Source organism: Octopus bimaculoides, chromosome 4 (assembly GCF_001194135.2).
Source record: "Octopus bimaculoides isolate UCB-OBI-ISO-001 chromosome 4, ASM119413v2, whole genome shotgun sequence".
NCBI lineage: Eukaryota > Metazoa > Mollusca > Cephalopoda > Octopoda > Octopodidae > Octopus > Octopus bimaculoides.
In genome coordinates, this window is record NC_068984.1 from 39,120,666 (window position 1) to 39,134,149 (window position 13,484).

At 36.8% G+C, this 13,484-nt stretch overlaps 1 protein-coding gene across 1 annotated transcript in view; it reads left to right on the forward strand.

Moving 5' to 3' along the window:
- The first annotated feature begins 1,790 nt into the window (after positions 1-1,790).
- Positions 1,791-13,484, forward strand: part of LOC106881146 (cyclin-dependent kinase 4) — a 64,808-nt gene continuing 53,114 nt past the window's right edge. Inside the window, exon 1 of the mRNA XM_014931424.2 lies at positions 1,791-1,931. The gene's annotated coding sequence lies outside the window, so the exon portion shown is untranslated. The remainder of the gene's footprint in view (positions 1,932-13,484) is intronic.

The following is a 13,484-nucleotide window of genomic DNA, read 5'->3' on the forward strand; positions in this document are numbered from 1 at the left end:
CAACATACATAGTTCGGAATCAGGCCCCAAGAACTGTTGGGCCTCTGGACAACTGCCCTGTGTGTCCATGCTTTAAGAAGGCACTGATCATTGGACAAGATGATGCGAAGTCTGAGAATATACTAAGAAAACATCAATTTATATGGAGGTCGATCGAATTAACAAAATCGATACGGAAAGGAGTCTCTTTCTTTTTGGTGGTGGAAGAACAAAACAAGTAACAAGCATACTAAACAGAAGTGCAAAGTGGCCGAGTATTCCATAGACGCATGCATTTTCAACGTAAGTCTCGCGTAGAACCAACGTGACGCAATATGACAAAGCTGGACCCTTGAATTACCGTGTGTAATTCATACATAAGCTTTTACAGCTTCCGTTTTCACAAGCTGCCTCACATGTTTTGGGGTCAACTCGAGACTATGGTTAAAAAAGATACTTGTCAAAGATGTCACACAATGGGATCGAACCTAGTACTTCATGGTTGCGCACCGAACTTCTTGAGCATACAGTCATACACACAGTGGTATAAATAAGTATGTGGAATGTGCGGACCGTGCAAGGTAGCCAAAACGCACGCTAGGTCACTGGCTATGCACACTCACAAACACGCATATCATACACAATTATTATCAATATATATATTAACGGACCATACATACATACATATATACATACATACATACATACACACACACACACACACATATATATACATACACACATATGTATGTATGTATGTATGTATGTATGTATGTATGTATGTATATATATATATATATATATATATATACATACATACATATGTGTGTGTGTGTGTGTGTGTGTGTGTATCGTACACATTTGTATCTATTATAGAAACATCTATAATTTGAGTGTGATGTGGGTGTGCTGTAAGACCGCGTGTGGAACTGTGAAAGAAAATCAGAGGAGAAAAATAGAAAGGAAGGGGGAGAAGGAACATTTAAGTGCACCTCAAATGGTTGTATGTCACAAGCACGCGCGCACACGCACGCACACGCACGCACACACACACACACATATACACCCACACACACATACAGACACGCACTCACAGACACATTGTTTATATGTCATTTCAATTATGTATATGTATGTATGTATGTATGTATGTGTGTGTGTGTGTGTATGTATATATGTATGTATGTATTTATATATTATGTATATACATATATTGCTGAATAACTTTGTGAAATAGACACGTGACTTCTAGTAAATCTTGTTCTAAATGTTAACTTGTCGAACGAGGGGGACTAGATATTTGTACTCTGTCTTTATACACAAACTTAATACAATGCTCCTTTTTTCAAAGTCTACTTTATTAAAAACCGTACGCTGAAGTAGTTTCTCGAGAAGTTTTGAAATTTCTTCGCTTTAGATTTCAAGCTTTATGAACATCATTTTTCAGTGTGTGACCTTATGTATAAAATGCAGCACTGAAATGAATGAAAACGGCTCTGATAGATATGAAAGATTAAAGATAAGTGTATATGACTAAGTCATCACTTCCTGTGCTATTGAAGATTAACCCCTTTCTCTGTCCTTTAACAAACATGATTTTTATCTAGCTTATTAGTATTAGTGAGATTCTGATTAATCAATAAGTTAGGAATTGGGTTGGTTTTTTTTCTTTTTTTACATATCTTGATCAATAAATAACTGAAAACTTTTAGGCATGTTTCTTTATATCCCTCCCTCATGGAATCTGAGGGCCAGCTGATAACTAATGTGTAGATACATTTCGCTAATTCAGCCAATCACAATAAGGCAAGTCGCTGCCCTCGTTTCCTGTCTTATTCAATAATCGTTTCGAAAAGTTGAGGAAAAAATTCACAAAAACTATTTTCTCGAAAATGATCATCGTAAAAAAATTGCATGGATACAGCTAATGTTGTTTAAAAAGCTGTTAACAGGTAAGGGGTAGCGACATTTGCATGCTTTATTCATATATTTCATTTCTTTCGACCACATTTTTGCATTTTGAAGTTCCCATTCATCTCCAGAGATACCTCTGTTGAGTCAGTGGTTTTTTTTTTTATTATTCTCTTCTCGTTTGAAAACTTTTAGTAAGTGTCAATTTACGATGACCACAGGTCACTCCGGTGAAACATAGGTTACTGTTGTCAATAAATAGCTATTGCGTTCCCGTTGAATTTGTTATCTAATACATGTGACAAGCGTGCTGTTTTCACTCAAGATAGCCAGGACAAAGCAAACTTTTTAAACTTTTAATATATGTGTGTATATTTTTTTGGTTAGAATTTTAATGGTCTTCAATTTTTTTCAAATGAGAAATTCTGTTTTTTCTTAAAATAAAAATGTATAATTATGTGAAACTTATTGTGAAATCGTTACTTTGAAAGTACTTTTATTTTGTAGCATGTGGTAGAAAACCGTGAACTGAATTACATTGAAGGAAGGGAGGGCATTGTAAAATAAATAGACTCTTGTCATTTCGCCTATCTCTAATTTGCTAGTATTTCTGTTTTTATTTTATACATGATAGTGGATGACTAATATTTTTAATTTTTATTTTCTAGGTTTATGTAGAACTTCTTTTTCTTTCAAAAAAAACTCGCCCATATTAAAAAAAAATCCTTCTGCGATTGTTTTTCACGAAATTTGACTACCGAAAAGTTGCTAGGTTTCTTATAATCATCTTTTAAAATAGAATTTATAAGAACACATTTTGATTTTTATTTCATATTAGATGCGATTTAACAAAACAGTATGTAATTTCAGTATTATATAGTAGAATATTAGAAATAGCAACAATAATAATAGCTAATCGCCTAGTTCTCACTATTGTCGTGGTTATTCTCCTCCCTTCTCTTTATATGCTAAACATGGGTGGCCTGTCTGATAGGTCACTAGTTGTTCTAAATTCATTAACTATTAAACTATAACAGGACATCTTTGAAGTTCTCATCCTCTTTTTGCCTTTGCTATTCATCGAAACGATTCATTGATTATGTATATTCATTGAATCAACTTTATTTTCAAGTAGCAACATCTCATCGTTATCTGACACCCTTTAATGGATCTTAATTGATTTTGACTTCATTGAATACATTTTTTGTTTTTTATTTTTTTAAATGACTTTTTTTGGACATTGTAATTTAAGATTCCACATACCTAAGAATTAGTATGATTGGAAACAACATAGTTGAAACAAAACAACGCAAGTGAAAAAATTCCGGTTTTTTTTTACAGATGAACGATTTCTTTAAAAAGTTGTAGTAAAATAATCTTTGTGACCTGAGTAAAGTGACAAATGTTGATATTCATTTTGATCATTGTGCATAGCTTTTCATGCATGAAAAGAAAAAAATCATGAAAACCACAACTTCACATTTCCCCACTTCTTATTTTAAGATCAGGTTCATGCATAAAATTAGACAGTTATTAATAATAAGCAGGCACCGAAGTGTACAAGTTCGCGACCTGGTTTCGCGTCTCGATTGGAATAATCTATCGTTTCTTAAATCTCTACAATTTCGTTTTTGGTTTTTTTTTTCCGTAGAGTGAAGCGAGGCCTTGTGTTTTGTAAAGATAATCAATGTTACTGGATGTGTAATGTGGTGGTATTCTGAATGAGTCTACTTGTATTTTCTGTAAAAGATCCATCCAGCTAGAAAATATTGACTTACATTAAGACATTCGATGAAGGCATCAATCGCTTATTTTCTACTTTTCATAACTCTGAGGAATCATGACATTACTGTATTCTTGACAAGAGGACTTACCTAGCCTTTCAAAATACGGCATAACTACAATTTATTGCTATAACCGCTACGTTTGTTTCCTCATAACTTTTTGAAAAATACATATTTTTAAATGAAATGTTGCTGAGGTATGTTTTCGAGGGTGTAGATTACGATTATCCTGATAATGTTGAAAACTAATTTTTTTTGGAAGAGTTTTGGATCATTCTCTCTACTTTGTTTCCTCATAACTCTTTTTAAAATGCATATTGTTGATGACATTTTTCAGAAATTCGTTTTTAAGTGTGTAGATTACGTAATGTTGACGTTTCAAGCATACTAATGTGAAAAAATGATAATGCTAAAGTTAAGGAAATTGGTAGTAACAGTTGAAGGAAGGATGAAATGATGCAAAATTTCTCAATTTAAAAAAAAAAAAATTTTTTATATCAAAATATTCAGAATCTACATCCTTGAAAATATACATCTGCAAAATTTCATTAAAACATGCATTTTTCATAAAATGACGAGGAAACAAAGTCGGAGATCACTTAATTTGAAGTTATGTTCAAATGTCTTCAGACTTTCTACATAAGGAAATACGTGGTATGTTTCGATGAATTGTGGCTGAATGAAATCTGTTTGATTTCAAATCTCAGTTATTGTACTTCTTAATAAATATTATTAGGGGTTGAAATCTCATCGAGGTCAGCATTTCCTTTCATCCTTCCTAGGTCGATGAATAAAGTCAAGTACTGAGTTGGTGTAATTGGCTACTCTTTCCGTACTGATTGATTATTGTGTTGCACCATAGTTAGGAGTCATTTGAAAGCATAATCGCTGTGACTCAATGGTAAAAAAGTTTGAACCCAGATAATGACAAATCAACATTACAATTTTTAGATACAAAAAACGTACCCAACACACTCTATAATGTGGTTGGCAGTAGGATGGGTATCCAGTTGTAGAAACCTAATCAAAGTACACAAAGGTGCAGTAGTTCATGAAGACTGGCTCCCAATAAGGAATGACTCGGTCTGTGATGATTTATCTAACCCATGTCATCATGGAAAGCATGCAAAAAGTGATGAGAATGGTGATGATGTACAACTCCAATTATTGAGCCAGAAATATGTGAAGAATTACTAGATTCCTTGCTGAAATCATATCTGCTGCAAGTTATGTATTTGAATAAGGAATTTAAATCTTCCTGTCTTTACGATTTTTAAAAATCAGTTGTTTGTGAGAGTGCAAGTCGTCTGACATCAGTAAGCTGTTGATTAATTTAGCAGAGAAATATAAACATTGCTGTACATTATTTACATTTGACGGATATTTGTCCTCATCTTGTTTGTTGTTAACACGTCCTGGGGGAATTTCGAACCTGGGTTCTCATTTCTAAGGTATTTTACCGATATTATTATTATTATCATTATTCAGGTCACTGCCTGGAATCAAACTTGGAATCTTGGGGTTAAGAGCGCAGGCTACTAACCCCAAGATTCTGAGTTCGATTCCAGGCAGTGACCTGAATAATAAAATAATAATGATAATAATAATAATAACAACAACAACATTGGAAAAGTACCTTAGGAATGAGAACCCAGGTTCGAAATTCCCCCTGGACACCTAATGAAAGCTGGAGAGTACATCAGCCAAAACGTGTTAGCAACAAACAAGATGAGGACAAATATCTGTCAAATGTAAATAATGTATATAATTCTTCATCTCTCAAATATAGAACTGTATAAACATTGTTGGTCTAAACTGCTCAACTATAAATAGGCACTATATGATGAAGGTGGTGGGCTTAGAAGTGAAATGACAAAATAGTTACGATATTGGACAATCAGATCATAGGTCTGGAGTATGGATCCACAATTAATGTGTCAGAACATTTAATAATTTTCTAGCTTTGTTATTAAAAAGTTTACTTTGAAACCGTGTCGTTTCAAGTTTCTCCCAGCTGCATTGGTACCATAGGCAAATGTCTTCTACAATAGCCTGGAGTTGATTAATGCCTTGTGAATAAAATTGGTAGATGGAAACTATATCATCATCATCATCATCATCATCATCAATCATTTAATGTGTGGCTTCTTTGCTACCATGGGTTGGATGATTTGATAGATCCTGATAAGTTAGAGAAAGAACAGTGTCATGCTCCAGTGTCTACTTTGGTGTGGTTTCTGTTCCTAGATGCCTTCTCTAATACCAACCATGTTACAGAGACTTGGTTAAGGTTAAGGGTCTAAGGTGGCCCTTATAACTGAGGGAAAATAGAAGAAAGCATTGGAGTATTCCTTGCCATACTTGTGAAGAATGGGAGATGGTAAATTAGGGAAGATTGAAGAGTATGGTAGGGGATAAAGGTGACAGAAGTTATTGGGAAAAAAAGGTGGGATAGAGTTGAAAGGTGAGAGGGTGGTTTGTATAAGGGAGGGGATCAAGGGCTATCCAACATTATAAGAGGCAAGTGTGGACAGGAGTGAGGGCAAACAGGATAAAAAGAATGCAATAGATTAGGATGGAGTGTGATCCTGAGAGAGTTATTGAAGGAAAGTGTGGTATGGGAGTTTGTAGGAGGCAGTTTGAAGGTGGAAAAAAAGGAGAGAGATGTTAAGGAGGCAGAAAAGTTGTGGGGTGGAGGGCAATGAGAGAAGGAGAGGGTGGGGAGAAAGAAAGACTCTGGAAAGTATCATAGAGGTAATAGATAGAAGAGGAGTGTGAATACTGCAGAAGCATCCCAAATAGGAAGGAAGTGGAAAAGATGGAGAGGGGTAAGGAGAAAACAGTGGGTACAGTGAGGGGAAAAAAGGCTAGAGGGTATCCCAGAGGTGATGGATTGGTCAAGTGTAGTGTGTGTGTGTGTGTATGTATGTATATATATATATATATATATATATATATTATAATTTTGGATGGTCATTTTTTTTTTAACAAATAAACTACTGTTCTTATTTTAATGTCCATCGTCTGGAAGTCTTTCGTCACACATCTGTAACCTCTTCAGTGACCCTTTCTGTCCATGTGTGTCCTGCTCCACCGAATCCATTTTGTCCTTCTATAATGTATTTCCTTATCTGCGCATGCAGCTGTGTCTGTAACTGTGTGTGTGTGCATGTATGTTACTATGTATGTGTGTGCATGTACATTCATACACATGTCTGTGTTTTGCATGTGTGCTTATGTGTGTGTATATGGGCTTGCCCACTACATTGTTTATATCCATGCCCTTTACATTGTTGTTCTTAGTGGTACTTTGACCCTCCCCTCACCTACATTTTCCCCTTTGCCACTGCTGCTGCTGCTGCTCTTGACCCTTACTTTTGATATTGTTCTTGTATCCCTCTGTGTCTGTATATATATATATATTGTATCTTCTTCATCAATACCCTTTGCTATAGCACTGCATATTACCAGTTTGTACAATTCTTTGTCATTTCCTCAGTGAGATGTAGCATCTTCAGGTCAGTCTTGAATCTTCCTTTGTTTCCCTCTTCCACCAGTTCCACAAACTTGGAATGCTTAGCACTTTTGTAGCAGCAGTCATCCCCCAAGTGCATTACATGTCTCTACCACTGCAGTCTCCTCTCTTGTACATTACATGTTTCTGCTTATACCAAGTTATTCTCATATTTCTGCTTATACCAAGTTCTTCTCTGCTTATACTAAGTTCTTCTCATAACTTGTGTACTCTGACATTCATGCACATGTCTTTGCTACCATGCAGCATCAAAGGTCTAACACAAACATCATTCAATTTGCTCTTTATTCTGAGGGAAAATACTTTTGTTGCCAACAACAGTTGTAGCTCCCTGAACTTTTTTCAACCCATTCTTACACTGGCTGCTATACTTCAACCACATTCCCTGCTAATTATATATCCTAGGTTACAGAAGCTATTGACAACTTCTAGTGAGCTGTCTGGGCATTTAAGAGAATTTATTTCTGGTGTGCTTGTATTATGTATTGCTTTTTCTTTTCTTTTATTCTTCTACATGTTCCAGTCATTTGACTGTGGCCATGCTGGAGCACTGCCTCACATTTGAAGCTGACTTCCTCTGTTGGTCTGTCATTGAGTACATTGTGTGGAGTTATATGTATGTGTGCTTACATTGTGTACAGTGTATGGAGTTATATGTGTGTGTGTGTGCATGTGTTTGTATCTTCCCATTTGTACCTTGACATAGTTTACATCTGCAAAAAAATACCTGGCTGTTGTGTGGTTTGGTGTTTAAAAGACCAGGAGGATAACTACCTGACTTGGAAATAAGAGCTGGCAACAGAAACAATATTTGGCCATAGAAAAAACTGTTTCTATAAGATTCATCTGACCTTTGATAGAATACAGAAAGTGGTTGTTAAAATGATGGTAATTACATGGCCTACAAGCTCTCTTATTGCAGCTACATATCTTGGTTCCTTGAAATGCAGAGCTTTACTAACTTTACAGAATCTTCCTATCCACTACTTCTCAACCAAGATAGTCTTGTAAATTCTGATAAAGCCTTTGTATTTGCTGTAATCTGCCTTTTCAACTTTGCATATACACTACACCTTGGGCAAGTCTCTTCTACCATGGCCCGAGGTTCACCAAATCCTTAGGAATGAAATTTGGTAGATGAAAACTGAAGAAGCTTAATGGGGGACTGTTCCTGATGTTTGGTGGTAGATGTGATTTGATCTCAGATTATCTTCCTTCATAACACCAATCTTGGAGGCCCTGAGATAGGTCATGGGCACTGTTCTTCCAACACTATCTAAATCATACAAGCAAAAATTAAATTCCTTCTCTCCAATTATCCCCTCACTGTTACCAAATGCAAAAGGTTCTCTAGAATCTTCTAACCAAGGAAGACAATTGGTTCTGACTGTTCCTTCAAGCAATGAATTCCAAAAGAGTCTGACCTTGTCAAATTTTCCAGTCTATGCAAATCTACTGCATTAATTGTACTGTACTCAGTTTCCAAAAGAGTACCCTTTCCCTGCTTACTAACTGCTGCTCTTTTACTTTCATTTCCAACTTCACAATGGTAACAGAAGCTATGTACATGAACACTTTCATCTGATTGAGTTTCAAAATGATGACAATGACGGCTTACACTGTTGAGTCTTCTCAGTGAGCATATTTTTTTGTATTCCCAGATGTTCTGAAGACTTACCTTCATATGTCGTTCATCAATAGTCCCTCACTTTTCAGCATTTGATTGGGTCTAGCTAAGCTGTCTACCTATGGATTCTATCTTTTTAATTGGAAGATTAATGTCAGAGCTTGCTTCAGTGCAATATATATTGGTTAAAACCTTTCCAACCCATATTCTATTCTATCAGCTCTGGTTTGTTTCGGGCAAATAAAATGTTTTGTCAAACTCACTCCCTTTTCTATGTATTAATAACATTAATATGCACTTATCTGCAGCTGATAATTCCTTTCAGTCTGATAGCATTCTCCAAAAAAGAGCATGGGGGTCTAGTCTCTTCCAGCAACATTAAGACACAGTCGCTGCATATCTCAAGAAAACCATCCTGCACAAAACATTCTTTGCTGATGAACAACATGCAACTGAAACCCCTCACAGTTGTACAAATGTTAGACATGACTTCTCTTGAGACACATGTACATATAATATTGCCATAATTGCATTCCAAAGACAAGACTTCTTTTACAAGATAACCTTTCTCTTCTCATCACCCCTACTTTATTTCACTACTAGATCATGCACTAAACACTTGTTCCTTAAAAGTCGAACCCTCTTCGGAATTCTATTTTCTGCCCTTATTTTTTCTACATGCTTCAGACTATTGATGCTCAAACTTAACATTGACTTAATCAGTCTAGGAGGGTTTCAAAAATTTTGAGTGTTGCTTGCATGCTTTGCTTGAGTTCCTTGAAGCTGAAACTCTTAGAAGTAAGTATGTTATCTGAAATAGATTGGTATGCTATCCAGGGAATATTATTTATCTGCTTATTATATTCCTCTTTCATCTATCTAAGTTTTCCTTTACCCTCCAGTTTTGATAAAGAGTAGGGTTTGATTCATTTGGCTTTAATCCCATCACCTCAATAAAATTAGGTCATAGTTGTCATTGTTTAGCCCCAGGTCAGCCTTAATCAAGATAATGATCAAAAGACATTTAGACTATGATTATCTTTTTGTTTTGTTTGATACATTGTCTTGTCTTTAGGATTATATTATCCAATGTGTCCTTCTTTTTCTATGGCAACAAAGTGTGCCTTGAGGGAAATTTGGCTTCTGTTTCTAACAGGTAGAGTATTTGTGTAAAGGCATTTTCAATAGTAGTTAGTTTCACTAAATTATATCTCCTTTATCTTGTGTTTAAGAAATAATCATTACTACAACTACTGCTACTGCCACCACCATCACCACCAACACCACCACTACCATGACACCACTACCACCACCATGACACCACCACCACTACTACTACTACTACTTTATGGTCGTGGATAGCACAAGATGTAAAACATTGAACTATACATCTTTTCTCTATCATCTTGAATAAATACCAGCAGTAATATTAGAATCAGTTCAATTAATTCTGCTTCTTCCCCAGTAATATATTGTAGGAAATACTTGTTACTGATTAAATCAAACCTAAACAACAAATATGATAAACCAGATGCAAAAATAAATATTGAATAACGCTTATTTCTGAGTTTAGTGGAATTCAGGCAAAGATTAGGAGCAACACTAGGCTGCCCTGCCATGCTCCTTGTGGAGAATGCTTTTTGCAATAAACAACAATAAACTACAAAGAGCACTAAACAGTGCACCATGCATCATAACAGGTTGTACACAGGCCACACCTACAAACCATCTACACAATAAAGCAAAAATACTAAAAATAAAATACCACCTTGACAGGTGAAAGGCATTGTGTATCATTGTAGCCTGTTTTAACCCCACAGTCCCTGTCACTACAAGAAAAGAGACACATATAACACTTGTGAATACTACTACTACAACAATATCCTAAAAGTATTACATCTCCCATTCAGCCTGGGCATGTGAAAGATTATGTACACACATAAATAGCTGCTTTATCAATAGCTTCACTTATTGGTGATGGGAATAACCCAGCAACCTGTGCTGGTTTTTCTCATCATCAATAAGTGTACAGGAGTAGAAAATGTTGCACTCTCACTGTATCTATCTTACCTTCCTCTACTGTGACCACCAACAGAATCTTCATGTGTGTGGGAGTAGATTGGATGGTGGGGAAAGCACTATGTATCAAGACTGTCAAACTGCACCACATATAATTCAACACTAAATATTGGTGTGTTATGTGTGGCCTTTGGCCAAACGGAAACAGTATGACTAGGTAGAAAAGCCTGTGGATTAGGTTTCATTATTTGGCTGATTACATGCAGGTCATAAGAATGCTTAGATGGGGCTGGCCTGGAACAACAGAGCATGACAACCCCAAATAAGGCCACTGGATAATATAATAAATCCTACTTGCACCTAAGAAGATGATATGCTTGACAGAAGATACCTTATACTCACTATGATACATATATTAGACCATAAGTGTTATGTATTATGAGTTGAGAAACTTTGATCAACTGAGATTCTTCATGCAATTAGTAAGTAAAAACTTCCTCTAGGAGTGTTTAAAATCTAAATTCAACAAAGGACATAATTCCAATAAGATCAAACAACCAAAATTTTTGGAAGATGTAGATAATGTAGGTGGTATTGATTTCATATATAAAGTCAACTGTGTCATATGCTTTGGTCCTAGTAAATCTCTCTAGGGAAATATATTCTTTGTTGTAAAAAAAACTAAAAATGATCAGTATATATATATATATATATATATATATATATATATATATATATATATATATATATATATGTATATATATTGCCAGTACCGCCTGACTGGCCTTCGTGCCGGTGGCACGTAAAAGCACCCACTACACTCTCGGAGTGGTTGGCGTTAGGAAGGGCATCCAACTGTAGAAACTCTGCCAGATCAGATTGGAGCCTGGTGTAGCCATCTGGTTCACCAGTCCTCAGTCAAATCGTCCAACCCATGCTAGCATGGAAAGCGGATGTTAAATGATGATGATGATATATATATTTATATTTATATATACATACACATTTATATATAGTTTGCTGTTCCATTAATGTAGGATCAACAAAGAAGGTACTCCATTCAGTGAGAGATGAATATTTAATGCATGCAGTATTAAAATAAGAGCTTCTAATAGTTTCTTGCCTTGGAGACATCATAATTTGGCAGATTTTTATACTGTGCCTTATGTTTCCAAGCAATCCTAAGGCTCAAGGCACACAGTTAGTGCCATGTTCCTGTAAGGCCAGATGTCCTTCTTTGTCACCATTCTTCACCTGTTTCCAAGCAAGGTGTTATTAGGCCGGTTTTCCATGGAAGACTGGAAACGGATAGCATTGCTTGTATGACAATGATGCACATTTACAAGCATCACCTGATGTCTAGACACGGGTTAACCCCCACCTCCACCCAGCCACACACACACACACACACACACACACACACACACACACACACATAATGAACTTTTTTCAGTTTCCATCTACCAAATCCACTCATAAGGCATTAGCTGGCTTGGGGCTTTAGTAGGAAGACACTTGCCCAAGGTACCATACACTGGGTCTGAATCCAGGACCTCATGCTTGGGAAGTAGGCTTCTTAATGATACAGTCGCACCTGTGCCTTTTGTTGAGCTGTATATTCCTGGTTATGGCATATAACTGGTGAGAATGTTACCGGCAGTTGATATTGACAATTCTTCAGACAAATTCTGGCTGGAAGTGCAAGGCCTCTTTTATGTTGGAGGTAAATATACAGTCCTGATACTACAAGCGTAGTACCTTTCAAAAATGACAAGCTTCATTTCATCATCATCATCATCATCATTATCGTTTACTGTCTGCTTTCCATGCTGGCATGGGTTGCACGGTTTGACTGAGGGCTGGCAAGCCAGAAGGCTGCACCAGGCTGCAATCCGATCTGGCAAAGTTTCTACAGCTGGATGCCCTTCCTAATGCCAACCACTCTGAGAGTGTAATGGGTGCTTTTTATGTGCCACCGGCATGTGGGCCAGTCAGGTGGTACTGGCATCAACCACACTTGAATGGTGCTTTTTACGTGCCACTGGCACAGTAGCCAGTCAGGCAGCACTGGCAATGATCCCGCTTGAATGGTGCTTTTTATGTGCTACCGGCACAGGACCAGTCAGCTGGCACTGGCATCGACTATGTTCGAATGGTGTTTTTTTTCGTGCCACCGGCATGGGTGCCAATCATTGGCCACGACAATGACTTCACTTGACTCAACAGGTCTTTGCAAGCACAGTTTATTGCCCAATGATTGAAGGGTACTCTTAAGTGGGCTGGTTATGGTCTCACTTGACTTGCTGGGTCTTCTCAAGCACAGCATATCTCCAAAGGTCTTGGTTAAAATGTCATCGCCTCCGTGAAGCCCAATGTGCTTCACCACCTCATCCCAGGTCCTCTTGGGTCTACTTCTTCCACAAGTTCCCTCTACTGCTAGGGTGTGACACTTTTTCAAACAGCTGCCCTCATCCATACTCAACATATGACCATACCAGTGCAGTTGTCTCTCTTGCATACCACATCTGATGTTTCTTATATCCAACTTTTCTCTCAGAGCGCTTACACTCTGTCGTGTATGCACACTGACGTTACACATCCAGCGGTGCATACTAGCTTCATTCTTTGT